Source organism: Coffea eugenioides, chromosome 3, assembly GCF_003713205.1.
Source record: "Coffea eugenioides isolate CCC68of chromosome 3, Ceug_1.0, whole genome shotgun sequence".
Classification (NCBI taxonomy): domain Eukaryota; kingdom Viridiplantae; phylum Streptophyta; class Magnoliopsida; order Gentianales; family Rubiaceae; genus Coffea; species Coffea eugenioides.
The window spans coordinates 24,099,696-24,112,170 of NC_040037.1; positions in this window are offsets into that span (position 1 = coordinate 24,099,696).

A 12,475-nucleotide genomic window follows, 5' to 3' on the forward strand; every position below is an offset into this window, starting at 1 on the left:
AATTTCATGCAGCTCACCGAAGGGAAGGTGGGTAATTCAAGTGAAAATTAATTTTTCAGCAGAGCGGATATTTTACGAGTATTGGAAATTGTTTAGTTTAATTTTTTTTTAATCTAAAAGGTTGTTATAAAAAACAAGCGGTCCGTTTGGATTCCTTGTTTTTGCTTCTGTTTTTGAAAAACTATTTTTCACATTTCAAGTGTTACAGTAAATGTGTATTTCAAAAACAATTCCAAAAACACACAATATCCAAACATTATATCAAAAACAACTCCAAATATACATATTTAATACGTATATTTCAATTATGTATATTATATGTATATATATATATTATATTAAAATAAATTGAAATATACAAATTAAAAATTTATAGATTTATATATTATATAAATATTATATACATTAATATTATACATAATATTGTATATTATACATAATATAAGATAATATACATAATATAATATACATAATATGTAATATTGTATACATAAATGTATAAATATTTATACATAATATATTATGTACATTATATTATAATATATACATTATTAATGTACTTTCATTATTATGTACATGATTGTGTATAATAATGTATAATAATGTTATGTATAATATATAATATACATAATATTAATTTTGTATAAATGTATATTATGTATAATATATTATATTATGTATATTATACTATATATATACAATATTATGTATATTATACAAATTGAAAATTTTATATTTTATATTATATATTATATATTATATAAATATTTATATAATGAAATATACAATAAATATTACAAATTGAAATATTATATAAACACCATATTTATAATATTATAATATTTATAATTAATATTAATGTATATTATTTATATTAAATATTTCTATATTAAATATTTATTTATTTATTTATTCATATTATAAATATTTTATTTTATTTAAAATAAATTATAATATATTTTTATATATTTATATAAATATTATATATTATATAAATTATATATAATATAATATATACTATATATATTATACATTTATATAAATGTACATTTATACATAATATATATATATTTATGTATGTTTATAATATACATTTATAGTATGTATTATATATAATATAATATATTTATAATACATTTATACATTTATATTAATATACATAATATTAATTTTACATTTATACATAATTTTAATTCATTTATATATTTATATTAATTATATTAATACATTTATACATAATATTAATATATATTTATAATATATAAATTTATACATTTATATAATATTCATTTATAATTTATACATTTATAATAATATACACTTATACATTTATAAATATATTTATATATTATATATTGTACATTTATACATAATATATATATTTATTTATGTATGTTTATAATATACATTTATATAATTTATTATATATAATATAATACATTTATAATACATTTATACACTTATATTAATATACATAATTTTAATTTTATATTTATACATAATTTTAATACATTTATACATTTGTATTAATTATATTAATACATTTATACATAATATTAATATATATTTATAATATATTAATTTATACATTTATATAATATTCATTTATAATTTATACATTTATAAAAATATACACTTATACATTTATAAATATATTTATATTATTTATTATATATAATATAATACTTTTATATACTTTTATATAAATATATTTATTTATAAATATTGATAAATGTATTATAAATGCATAAATGAATATTTATATAAAAATATAGAATTTATAATTTATAATTTATACATTTATATAATATTCATTTTGTAATTTATACATTTATAATAATATACATTTATAAATATATTTATATTATGTATTATATATAGTATAATACATTTATATATTTTTATATAAATATATAAATATATTTATTTATAAATGCATAAATGTATATAAATATAAAAATATAAAAATTATAAATTATATTAAGTGCTACAGTAAATGTGTATTTCAAAAACAATTCCAAAAACACATTATATCAAAAACAACTCCAAATATACATATTTAATATGTATATTTCAATTTGTATATTTCAATTATGTATATTATATGTATATATATTATATTAATATAAATTGAAATATACAAATTAAAAATTTATATATTTATATATTTATATATTTATATGTTATATATTATATAAATATTATATACATTAATATTATACATAATATTGTATATTATACATAATATAAGATAATATACATAATATAATTCCTGTTATGTTTAAGTTAGTGAGGGAAGCGGTATCTAATTCTCTCAATCTTGCCTAGTCCGATATACCACAGATCTTGTTACAGGAGATCTTTTTACTATTGTATTTTTCTCGTTCTTCTAATTTTTGTCTTTCTATTGATTTTAATTCAGAGTATTTATGCCAAAGTAAATCTACTTTTGCTTGTCTTAAATTTTTAAGAAATGACGCGGGATGGTGGTGTGCTACTTTAGATAACCTGAAAGCTTCTATTTGTATATGTGCTAAACACTGGTCTATTGTTTCTAATTCCTCCAAAAAATTTTCAAAATAATAATATGTACCTGGTTGTCTGAGGGTTTCTAATGCTAGTCTGTATGCGTTTTCTGGAGTGTATGTAAATTGAAAAGGCGGTTCAAAATTCATATAGGAATTAAAATATCAAAATAACTGAATTTTGGAAATGATGACTACTAGATACTTTAAGAAAGATAACTGAGATTTTACCTTCCTTGCTTTAAATCCAAATTTCCCTTCCGATGCTATGAAAATGGGAATCTTGGGATTAGAAGTTTTGCCTCACCGGATCTTCCCCTGACGCCTGCTTTTCAACTGAAAGGCTTTAATGGGTACTACACCGTCTTTTGGTCTTTTAAGAATCTAAAACCAAGGTATCTTTTTCAGAGTTTCCGGCAATTTGGATTTAATCTAGGGTTGGTTGCTCAAATCTCTACTTTCCTATTTCTCTTTCGTCTTATGCTAGCAATATGAGAGAGCTAAAGACTGTAAAAGCTGCTAAAGATCGTATGAAGAAGTTTGGAATTTTATTTTGGATGCTTTAATTTACAAGATTGGTTAAGGTATAGATCTTTATATCCATTACAAAAATACTTTTACAAACAGAGGATTATTAGCAGTATAATACAAAGATAATTATACGTTATAGCGTATATCTATTATTTCTCCATTTTGATTCATATCTACTTCTATACCGGCTATCAATGCATCTTCTGCTTTTTTATGTCTCTTGTCTAATACTACTAATAATACTTTTTTCCCCAATCCTTTTCTTGTTAGTCCTTTTATTCCTATAACAATTAATCCTATATGCATATATGTATACTGTCTTCTGATTTGGTTTATGCTTTGTTGTGTTATCATTCTAAGATTTACGGGGTTACTTAATGCGCTCACTGGTTCTTCTCTTCTTTGTCTAAATAATCCTGTATTACTTCTGAGAAATCCTACTGAGTATAAGGTCCTTGGGTTTAATAAACTTATTTCATTATTTCTATATATTTCTAGGTCTCTGTCTACGTCTATTGCTTCTTCTAAATGCATGCTTCTATTCCTTCTTAATTGTCTTCCTATATTTAATACACTAGTTCCTACTTGTGTATTTTCATTTACTGTCCTACTAGGTCCTGAAAATGATCTTCTACTAGTCATCTTAAAATTTTTGTGGTTTAGGATTTATTGAAAATATATTACTAAGATGTGGTTTACTTTCTTTCTTCGTTACAGGTAATCTTTTAAATTGGTCTGTTATTTCTTCTAAATCTTTTTCAAACTTATCTATTTGTAGTATTCTGACCTTTTCTGTTATCGTATCTACTTTTTTATGTAAGGATATTAATAATGCTATTATAGCGTTATTTTGTTTAGGATATATTTTATCTGATGCACTTGCTCCTGAATAATCTGTTAATCCTAACGAGTCTGGATGATAATATTTTAATTCTTCTAGTGTTTTTAGATAATCTGGATAAAAGACATAGTGTGAGGGAAGTGGCTTATTACTTTAATTTATAATTTATAATTTTTATATAATTTATAATTTATACATTTATAATAATATATATTTATAAATATATTTATATTATGTATTATATATAATATAATACATTTATATATTTTTATATAAATATATACATATATTTATTTATAAATGCATAAATGTATATAAATATAAAAATTATAAATTATATTAAGTGCTACAGTAAATGTGTATTTCAAAAACAATTCCAAAAACACACCATATCCAAACATTATATCAAAAACAACTCCAAATATACATATTTAATATGTATATTTCAATTTGTATATTTCAATTATGTATATTATATGTATATATATATATTATATTAATATAAATTGAAATATAAAAATTGAAAATTTATAAATTTATTTATTATATATTATATAAATATTATATACATTAATATTATACATAATATTGTATATTATACATAATATAAGATAATATACATAATATAATATACATAATATGTAATATTGTATACATAAATGTATAAATATTTATACATTATATATTATGTACATTACATTATAATATATACATTATTAATGTACTTTCATTATTATGTACATGATTGTATATAATAATGTATAATATATAATATACATAATATGAATTTTGTATAAATGTATATTATGTATAATATATTATATTATGTATATTATACTATATATATACAATATTATGTATATTATACAAATTGTAAATTTTATATTTTATATTATATATTATATATTATATAAATATTTATATAATGAAATATACAATAAATATTACAAATTGAAATATTATATAAACACCATATTTATAATATTATAATTAATATTAATGTATATTATTTATATTAAATATTTCGATATTAAATATTTATTTATTTATTTATTCATATTATAAATATTTTATTTTATTTAAAATATATTTTTATATATTTAAAATATATTTATATAAATATTATATATTATATAAATTATATATAATATAATATATACTATATATATTATACATTATATAAATGTACATTTATACATAATATATATTATATTATGTATGTTTATAATATACATTTATATTATGTATTATAATATAATATAATATATTTATAATACATTTATACATTTATATTAATATACATAATATTAATTCATTTATACATTTATATTAATTATATTAATACATTTATACGTAATATTAATATATATTTATAATATATTAATTTATACATTTATATAATATTCATTTATACATTTATACATTTATAATAATATACACTTATACATTTATAAATATATTTATATTATGTATTATATATTGTACATTTATACATAATATATATATATATATTTATGTATGTTTATAATATACATTTATATAATGTATTATATATAATATAATATATTTATAATACATTTATACACTTATATTAATATACATAATATTAATTTTACATTTATACATAATTTTAATACATTTATACATTTGTATTAATTATATTAATACATTTATACATAATATTAATATATATTTATAATATATTAATTTTATACATTTATATAATATCATTTTATAATAATATACACTTATACATTTATAAATAGTTATTTATATTATGTATTATATATAATATAATACTTTTATATTACTTTATACTAAAATATATTTATTTATAAATATGATAAATGTATTATAAACTGCATAAATGTTATTATATAAAAATATAAAATTTATACCATTTATAATTTATACATTTATTTACATTTATACTTTATACATTTATATAATATTCATTTATAATTTATTCATTTATAATATATAACATTGATAAATATATATTAATTAATGTCATTATATATAATATAATACATTTTAATAATACAGTTTATATATTTTTATATTAAATATATTTATTTATAAATGCATAAATGTATATAAATATAAAAATTATAAATTATAAATTATATTAATACTCAAAAATATGTTTTAAAAATACCTCTAAAAATAATCCAAAAAATATCTACAGTAAAAATTTTTCATATAGTTTTTGAAAAACAACTAATCCATACGGACTTGTATTTCAAAAACGAAATGCTACAGTGTTGTTTTTGAAAAACAACCCCAAAAACAGCTAATCCAATATATGGGGTTTAAAAAGGGGAGAGGAGGTGTAGTTCAAGAAAAAAAGAACTTGTTAGAACAATAATTTTGTATGAATTTTAGTATTTTTATTCTAAAAATTTTTTGCCGAATTAATTGTTATAATTGTGAGGATATCTAATATAATGTTGGCATAGGAGAACTATATATGGTGTTTAAATGCACGTCAAATATGTAAGAATTGAAATTCAAATTCAAATTGAAATAAGGTGATATGCATCCATACCCGACTAATTTCTTTGATATGTTTTCTTTAAAAACTCATACTTTTAGTGCTAGTCTACTTAAGCTTTCTACATTTGGGGTTGTATGAAATTTTACATTTGTACCTTTGTCCTTGTGTTATTGTTTGAATTATATATATATATATATATATATAAAATGTTGGGTGAGGTCCTATGCGGATAGAACAATTAAAAATGTCATAGGGAAGGAAAATTAATTTACCGAAGAAGAAGAAAGAGAATACTGTTGCATAAAACATGTCTATGAAGTTAATGAAAAAAATCTAGCTGAAATAATTAATTTCATGGTAGATAGTATATCAGATATAATATTTCTCTGTGTGCTACGAACGTGAAACAAGCAAAATTAGTTGAAATGTTTGATCAGGAAGGAGGCAGAAGAATTGTGTCAGATAAGACGCGAGTATGTCAGAATAACTATTTGCTAGTCCACTGATTTTTAGGGTTTTTCCTATTTTATCCATTTTAATTAAATTATTATTCGTCTTTAAATTAAGTTGTTTATTTAGTTTTTTTTAGTCAATAAAAAAGCCAATGTGTGTTAAGTCTTTGAACTTAATGGGCCAATTGTTGAGTCAAGTTTGTTTGGTTATTAGGCTTCGTTCAATAGGGTTTAGTTTCGAAAGTTTTCTCTTTTAAATAACGTTGTTTGAAACATCATTATTCAGTTGAGAGTTTATGATATTGAGCTTTTGAGGTTTTTCTAAGCTTGAGTGGATTCTCTTGCTTAACTCCAAATCTTGATTCACTTTGAGCGTGTTCTTAAGTGAATTGAGTGTCGTATCAATTTGGTATTTACCCAAATTATAGCTAACCTACCTAAATTCCATCCAAACCTGTCTCCTTAGGAACTAGGTTTTTCTGTGGGATTGTAGATTTCTCTCATTCTAGGGGAATTTGTATCTGTTGACCTTGGTCCCTAGTTTTTTATGTTTACAAAACAATGGATAATACTAATATCTCTTCAAGAAATATTTTTAGTTATAAAGCAAATCAGATTCAAAATTCAAGTGCAATTGAAAGGGACAAAGGCTGCTGAAAGCTGTCGGACGCTTGGATCGGACGTCCGATAATTATTGCGCAACTTCGGACGCATGAAGAACTCCACCACCGGATGTCCGAAGGAAATAAGACATTTCCCTTGGCTCACTGACCTCGATCGGACGCAAGTATCGGACGTCCGATAGGATCGTTTAAACTCGACGAAACCTGTCGGACGCTCACAAAGACAATACCGGACGTCCGATACTCCAACGGCTAGTTGATTGTTCAGTTACTTTCTATCGTTTGAAAGCATTAATGAAGCACTTTTTTGGTCTCCTATAAATAGAGCATGGTCAGAATCTTCAAACAACTTTTGCACACTGAAAATACAAAAGATCTAGAGTAGTTTTAGTGAGAAAACACTCTCCAAGGAAGATTTGTAGTCTTAGTGGTGTGATGTTCATTGTAAACTTTTCATTTGTGAGTGAATACTTCATAAGTGTAACTCTGTGAGGGTTGTCCTGAGGGATAGTAAAACTTCCTACCTTGACCGAGTGGAGTTCAAGGCAAGGAGGAGGTGAACCTTCCTTTGTACACAAGAGTGATTGTAATTCATCAACTTGAAGAATCTTGTTTGAATTAATCTACAAGGTCAAGAGAAGCTGGGTAGTTAATTGGTTTGCAATTCTTTCCTTTTTTTATTTACTTATTGTTACGTTTGTGATCTTTACATTGCTTATCTCTTTTACTTCTCTCAAGTGATTTTGTTCATTCATTAATTGATTCATTGTGTGATCACTTAGAAAAGATGGTTAATTTCATATTGAGCAAAAAGTGCCCATAACTTAATTAGGTTTTTAATCAACCTAATTCACCCCCTCTTAGGTTGTCTTCCGGCCTTACAGTATCAGTTTGCATCAGAGTTTCAGCTTAAAGTGATAGATTATATCTTTTTTAATTTTTTGTTTTTCCTTTTAGTCATTTTTTAAAAAAATCGTGAATTAAGGTTTTTCTGCTTTTAGGGTTTCAAATCTTCCATTTGTATTGTTCTTATCGGTTTCCTCATTATTTCTTGACCTTTTCATTGTTGTGATTGTGTTAATTTCGTGGCTACCTTTTTTTGTTGATTTAAAAAATAAAGTACTATATTACTATAGTGACTACTATAGCGATTACTTAGGTTTTCCTATGGGATTGCAGATTTCTCTCATTTTAGGAGAATTTGTATCAGTCGGTTTCAAAATTTCGGCTTAAGGTAATAGCTTATATCTCTTTTTAATTTCTTGTTTTTTCTTTTAGTCATTTTTAAAAAAAAATCGTGAATTAGGGTTTCAAATCTTCCATTCGTATTGTTCTTGTCTATTTCCTCATTTTTTCTTGTGTACTTCATTGTTGTGATTGCGATAATTTCATGGCTATCTTTTTTTGTTCATTTAGAAAAAAAATACTATAGCGATATTGCAGCGATTGCTATAGCATTACTGTTCTTGCGTATTGTTCATAGCATTGTTCATCAAGAGTTACTGTTCATCGTAAAAAAATTTTTCTGTTTGATGCTTTGTTCATGTGAATCCCAATCCTAATCAAATCTTACAAACTTTGTGACTGTTTTTGTTTCTTCTCTAATCCTAATCATATTGATATTTCTTGTATTGGATTGTTTCCAAATCTAATTAGGAAAACATGACCTTATTTTTCCAACAATCTTTTGACGTTTAACTCCTAATCTAATTAGAAAATTGAAATCTAAAATTTTCAGCATTAAATCACTTTCTTCTTTAGAAAATTTTCATCATTAGTTCTTGAAATTTTCGTGTTGATTTGCTATCCAAATTTTCAATTTTATTCTTTCACTTTCTAGGGCATAACTGAGGTGTTTATTAGTTGGTATATTCACTAAATTCTTGGAGAACCAAATCTTGACTGAATTCAAGACACCAAGGCATTGAATGAATGTGAGACCATAAAAAATGAGTGTAAACACGAGTGTTTGAGGGTATCCACATGAGGTTGAGCGTGTGAGGTATTATTTCTAAGGGTTAAAAACAAAAAAGCCCCCTGTGATAAGTCTAATACACAGAAAAGCCCCCCATGGTTTCAAAATATACAACACGACCCCTCATGCTTTGAACTAAATTGTAAAGGTGACGGAATCCGTTAAACTTAACGGAAATGACTTATTGGAACCTAAAAAAAATTTTTTATACCTAATTTTTATCAAATATACCTATTCTACCCCTTAACTCTCAATTCTCTCTACTTAAAAAATAAAACAAATGATTTTTTTGAGCTGTCTTTTGTTTAATTATATAAGGGTATTTTGGTCATTTTGACCATTTCCGTTAAGTTTAACGGATTCCGTCACCTTTACAATTTAGTTCAAAGCATGAGGGGTCGTGTTGTATATTTTGAAACCATGGGGGGCTTTTCTGTGTATTAGGCTTATCACAGGGGGCTTTTTTGTTTTTAACCCTATTTCTAACATATCTTACAAGAAGTCACGTCTAGCAAGGAAGATTCAGATTCCTATCTAGTTGACTCAAAGTTGATCATGGAGGTTGTGAAAAGGAGAGATGAGGCGATTGATGCAAACCAAAATGCAATCCATCCATGAACGTCTAGATCGGATTGAGATTTCACAAGAGCAACAGTTCAAACGTAAGAGTCACACTCCCAATCGTGGAAAAACAAGATGTCGGAATTTAGAGGAAGAATACCCCATGACTGAAGAAGAAGGATCTGAAGTTGAGCTTAGGAGACCGCCTAGGAGGAACCATCGAGATAATGATGCTCGATGAAGGGAGTGAAGCTTAAGATCCCTTCTTTTCAAGGAAAATCTAACCCCGAAACTTACCTAGAATGGGAGCATAGGATGGAACTTGTTTTCAACTGCCATAACTACACTGAGGTACAAAAAGTTAAGTTGGATGTGGTGGAGTTTTCAGACTATGCAATCACTTGGTGGGACTAACTAACTATCAGTAGAAGAAGATGGGTGAGCGATCTATTAGTACTTGGTAGGAGCTCAAAGCCTTGATGAGAAAATGATTCGTTCTTGCATATTACCACAAAGACCTCCATCAAAAGCTACAAAATTTGGTGCAGGGTGATCTAACTGTCGAAGATTACCATAAAGAAATGGAGAAGGCAATGATGAGGGCATACATGATAAAGGATTCGAAGGCTACAATGGCTAGATTCTTGAAGGGGTTGAATCCAAATATCGTAAACGTAGTTGAATTGTAGCACTACATGGAGTTGGAGGAGATGATACAAAAGATTATCAAAATTGAGAGACAGTTGAAGAGAAGGGGTGGCTACAAATCCAACTCATTTTCTACACCTATCACTGTAAGGGATGAGCCAAGGGATGATAGAGTACCTTCAAAACCTATGGTGGAAATGCCTAAGGTCTCAAGCAACACTCCCATTTCTACTATTCAAAGTTGAGATATCCAATGTTATAAATGCCAAGGACGGGGACACAAAGCTCTCAAGTGCCTAAACAAACTAGTTATGATGATTAATGCAAATGGACAAATTGAGTCTGCAAATGAGAAGGAGTTTGAAGGGATGCCTCTTTTGATTGAGAATCAATCCGACGAGGAAGAACATGCACCTAGAGAACTTATCTTGTTAACTACTAGAGCCTTAAATGCGCAAGTCAATGTAAAGGTAGACCAAAGACAATGCACCAATATCTTTTACACTAAGTGTCGTGTTAGGGATAAGGTGTGTAGTTTAATTGTTGATGGTAGGAGTTGTCTGAATTTTGCAAGTACAATCTTGGCAGACAAGTTTGCACTACCAACAATTGATCATCCAAACCTATATACCATACACTAGTTTACCAACGATATGGGTATACAAGTTACAAAACAAGTTCTAGTGGCTTCAGCATTAAAAAGTATGAGAATGAGTTATTGTGTGGCGTAGTTGCTATACAGACAAACTATATTCTACTTGGAAGACCTTGACAGTTTGACAAGAGAATTGGTTATAACAGATTTTCTAATAACTAATCTTTCAAACACAAGAATAGGAAGATTACACTTACCCCACTTACCCTGTAACAAGTGCATGAGAACCAGTTGTATCTGAAGCGGCAATATGAAGAGGAGTTGGTGAGGAGAAAAGGGGAAGAGTGAAGACAAGTTAAGGGAGACAGAAAGTAGTGGAAAAAAATCTAACTGTTTGTTGATTGGGCTGTCATTGGAGAACTCAATAATTGTCACTAACACATCAACTTATTCTCTATTTTATTCTTTTATGGCTACGTTGCAAGGATTTAAGTAAGGTGATCACAACTATTTTGAACGAGAAAATGCCAAAGATTTGAGGACAAATCTTCTTGAAGAGAAGGGGAATGAGACAGATGAGGAGCGAGCAAAATTAGTTGAAATGTCTTTTTAGGGAGGAGGCAAAAGACTTGTGTCAAATAAGAGGCGAGCACTTCAAAGTAGTTGTTTGTTAGTCCACAAATTTCGCAGATCATATTGTGATTTTTAAGATTTTTTCTATTTTATCCATTTTAATTAAATTATTGTTTGGCTTTAAATTAAGTTTTTTATTTATTATTTTAGTCAATAAAAGGGCCAATGTGTGTTAAACCTTTGAGCTTAATAGGCCAATTGTTGAGTCAAGTTTGTTTGGTTATTAGAGTCCAGTTTAATCTAGAAAGTTATCTCTTTTAAATAACATTGTATGGAACATCATTATTCAGTTGAGAGTCTATAACATTGAGTTTTTGAGGTTTCCCCTAAGTTTGAGTGGATTCTCTTGCTTAACTCCAAATCTTGATTCCCTTTGAGCGTGTTCTTGAGTGGATTGAGTGTCATATCAATTTGGTATTCACCCAAATTGTGGCTGGCCTATCCAAATTCCATCCAAATTTCATCTAAACTTGTCTCCTTACGAACAGGGGTTTTCCTGTGGGATTGCAAGTTTCTCTTGTTTTGGGGAATTCGTATCACTGTGTTAATATGAAACTAATGTTAAAAAACAATACTTTCAAAAACTGTAGCTAA